The sequence below is a fragment of the Rattus norvegicus genome, chromosome 2 (genome assembly GCF_021556685.1).
Source record: "Rattus norvegicus strain SHRSP/BbbUtx chromosome 2, alternate assembly SHRSP_T2T, whole genome shotgun sequence".
NCBI lineage: Eukaryota > Metazoa > Chordata > Mammalia > Rodentia > Muridae > Rattus > Rattus norvegicus.
This window is the reverse complement of record NC_141535.1, coordinates 224,999,003-225,003,131: the sequence shown is the minus strand read 5'-3', so window position 1 is coordinate 225,003,131 and position 4,129 is coordinate 224,999,003. Positions and strand designations below refer to the sequence as shown.

Here is a 4,129-nt window from a genome sequence, read left to right as displayed (position 1 = left end):
TCCTCCTCATCCCCTCCCACAACTCTTTTCCCTTACTCCTTCGCTTCTCCTTTGAACTGGTGAGGGTTCCCCTGTGTATCCCCGCCCCACCCTAGCACTTCAAGTCTGCGACTGTAGTGCTTCCCCTCCCACTGAAGCAGACAAGGCAGCCCAAAGAACATCCCATGTACAGGCAATAGTTTGGGGGACAGCCCCCATTCCAGGTGTTCTGGACCCACAGGAAGACCGAGCTGCACATCTGCTACGTAGGCCCAGCCCATGTATATTCTTTGGTTGGTCATTCAGACTCTGAGAGCCCCAAGGTTCCAGGTTAGTTGACTGATAGTCTTTCTGTGGAGTTCCTATCCTCTTCGAGAGCCCCAAATCCTTCCTCCTGTTCTTCCCTAAGAGTCCTCAGGTTCCGTCCACTGTTTAAGTATATCTGTATCTGTCTGAGTCAACTGGTGGGTGGAGCTTCTCAGAGGACAACATGCTCCTGTCTGCACGCATAACAGTGTTATTAAAAGTGTGAGGGATTGGTGCTTGCCCACGGGATGGGTCTTCAGTTGAACCGGTTATTGGTTAGCCATTCTTTCAATCTCTGCTCCACCTCCCGTGCCTTGATTTCTTATACTCAGGGTAAACTTTGGGTTGAAAGTTTTGTGGATGGGTTGGTGTCTCTATCGCTCCACTGGGGTTCCTGGAAATCTTGTGTTTTCCAAAATGGAGGACTATGGGTATCCCAGAACCCTGGCTCTGTAGGAACCTTTTCTCCGAGTATGGTTTTAGGAAGGAAAGCCATTCTTAAAAGACTGTGACTGAGAGAATTTGAGGTGATAAGGCCAGTCATGGAGCAAGTCAGGCAGCAGGCAAGCCCCCGTATTTGTGGACACTCTGTAACACGTAACACGTGAGGCTGGCCTGCTCCTGTTGTCCACTTCAGGTCTATCTCATCCTCGTTATTCTTCTCAAACTGAACTTGTTGATAAAAACACCTGTAGCCTTCTAACATAACAATCTTGTGGGATTTCTATGCATTGCATTCAGTGATATCAGTGATATAATTTATTTGTTTTTAAACACTTGCTGAAGGTCTCCAAGAATGTTTTGTAGTCAAACGGTGGAGGGTAAGGAATCAGATTCATTTTGCATATTGCAGTAAAGGGGAAATGAACACAGATGCCCCAGTCATCACTGGGAGCAAAAGAACAGTTTGTTTATTGGGGTGTGTTTGTGCAGGGGGGTTCCAAATGTGGGGATATGGAAATCTACAGAACCATGTTTTAGGAGAGAAAACAAAATCAAGCTAGAATCTCATTTATGAGAAGACTCCATCACTCAAAAAAGAGTTTATTATGACTAATTTCTTCCATGACTAAGGCTCAATTCCAGAGATCAACTTAAAAGGAAGAAAGTTTTTCTTTGGCTCGAAGGTGTGGAGGTTTCAATCCATGACCCCATGGCTTTGTTACTCTTGTCCTAGTGCTAAAGCAGTACACAATGCCTGAAGGATGTGTTGAAGTAGGGCTTGAAAGATAAAGAAAGCAAGAGTCCAAGATCCCAATGACCACTTGGGACATAGCCCCAGTGACTTATTTTCCTTCTAGTAAACCTTGTCTCTTAGGGAATCCACTAACCCTAGTAGTGCCATCACAGTGACAAGCATGCCTTTACTATATGAGGCTCTGTGACACACACATTCCAACCACAGCGCCAGTGTGTAGAAAAGAGTTTATAACAATATGGTCAATTTGCATGCTCAACACCACCGATAGAGCCACAGGAAGAGGCAGAAACGCACTGAGAGTCTGCGCCTTGGCCTTCTGGCGCCTCCGGGTCGCCACGGGAGAAGAGGAGCAGACAGAGGGCACAGGGCTGGTGGTGACTTCCGAAGGTGCATTGGGGGATAGCAGGAGCACAGACCGGCTGTGGGGGCTGCCGGTAGAGGATACGGAGCACAGGCATTAGTACAGCCATCCCTAGAAAGTATGCTTATCCATACTCTGTCCACTCCAGATCTCCATTCATTCGTACATAATCCAACATCCAGCAGAGGAAAGAAAGCAAAGTGTTTCTCACAGTCCTTCGGCAAGCAGCATGCCTTCCGCCAGACAAATGCACAGCCAAGATTGGCAGCCGCTTCAGTAAAGAGCGAGATATTTATTGAACTTTTCAACTTTTTCCCTGGACTCTGGTGCATTAATATTATATCCAGGGGGGGCAGAAGCTACTAATTTGGAAGAATTTATATTAGATTCTCCTGTTTATCCTTCCACAATCATCCTCATTGATGGTACATGGAGCCAGGCTAAGGACATTTTCTATAAGAATTCCTTGTTTTGCCTTCCCACGGGGGTGGGGGGGTGCAGTTAAAAACTAGCGTTTGTAGTCAGTAAGTAATTCGAATGCAACCAACAAAGAGGTGCTTTTCTACCCAGGAATGTGCTGCTGCTGCTGCTCTTTCCATTTTGGAGAAAAACAATTTGCACACAAGAGACTCTGCTTCGCCCTATTCCAGCCCTGGGTTCTTTCCAGCTTCAGCGTGGCGCTCAGATTCGTCTCAGCAAGGAATGTCTTCTGAAAAAAAAATGGATTACATCCCAAGCCAATGCCAAAGAACAAACGCAAGCTCAGGAAGATGGAGGCGTTAATGAACAGTGTCAAAACTTAGCATAGTTGTCCCTGTGGTGCTAGTTTTCCTGTCATCTGCTGACAAGACTGTGTTACATCTTTCCCAGTTTAGGCTTTTCCTCCGAAGAAGGAACGCTGGCCCATTCTTGTGCTGAAGGACGAGGTCTGCTCCATAGCATCTTATATGGTTCATTTCCATTGACTGTGAGAAGCAGTTTCACGCTCTTTCTTTTTTGTTTTTGTTTTATTTTCAAGACAGGGTTTCTCTGTGTAGCCTATGGACCAGTCTGGCCTCAAACTCAAGAGATCCGACTGCTTGTGTCTCCCAAGTTCTGGGATGAAAAGCATGCCCCACTTCTGTCCAGCTACAGCATTTGCTTTTAAACATGTGCTTCCAATACATTTAAAAAAATCTTTCAAAATATGATTACTTGTTAGTCGAGAATAAGGAACTGTTGTTTGTAAAATGAGGAAAAATTGTGTCCGGGAACATGTTCCTGTCAGTGTTTATAGATACGCAGGTCTAGATCAGTGATGGGAAATATCGCATGAAGCTAATGATTCAGCCTAGTGAACAAAATTCAGAGAGTGAGGTAAGTGACACGGAGGGCTGTTCATTTTATTAAGTAGTAAAGGAACAGGGAAACTTTACTGTACAGAGTTATATGTGGGCTCAACGAATGTGACTTATATCTCCTGTTAGTGTCTGCATTCCTATGGAGTCCATCTAGTTTTGTCCATCTAGCCTAAGTTCTCAGTGGGAGATGCTGTGCATAACTTTCAATTTTTCTGTGTTCATTGAACAAGTTAACTGGTGGTAAGAGGTTTTTGATGAAGTTTCTCCTGGAAGTGACTTAAGTAAAATATAATACAGCTATTATGTTAAGAACATTTTTCTATAAGTAGCTGTAGTTACAGTCTTTTTAAAGAGAAAAAAACTTTCAATGTGAAAGATATATTTCCTCACCTTACTAGGAGAATATTTACTGATATTTTGTATTGAACAAACATACATGTAAGCAGATATTCATACACATGAAATAAACATAAATAAAAATTTTAATGTCCATGAATGTTGCTGATCTTGTTACAATGTTCTTGTATCGCTAGCATTTGTGATGTAGAAGCTATAGGATCTAGAGTTCAAGGTCATCTTTAGTTATCTAGAGAGCTCCAGGCTAGCCAAGAAAAAGAGACCCTGCCTTAAAAAGTACTTAAATCAAAGGTAAACAATTGAGAGAAAAAAAGTCAATGAAACCCTTTAGTGAATAGATATATAATAGTATACTTTTCCCCATCCATATAACTATTTTTAACTAAAAATGAGAGTATGTAAATGCCAATGAAAATTTAAATTATTTTTAAATTACATTACAAATCTCAATACCAATTCTTAACTGCTTCAAGAACAAAATGACTGTGATGATATCAGAAATGACAAATTCCTTTGGGCCGAATAAACTCCAAACTTTGGTGTTCATAATCAATAACATTAGCTTGTTATGATCAATAAGATAGA

At 42.4% G+C, this 4,129-nt stretch overlaps 1 pseudogene; it reads left to right on the top strand.

The window, feature by feature from the left end:
• The first annotated feature begins 1,734 nt into the window (after positions 1–1,734).
• Dtwd2-ps1 (DTW domain containing 2, pseudogene 1) lies at positions 1,735–2,650 on the top strand (annotated as a pseudogene).
• The last annotated feature ends 1,479 nt before the right edge of the window (positions 2,651–4,129 follow it).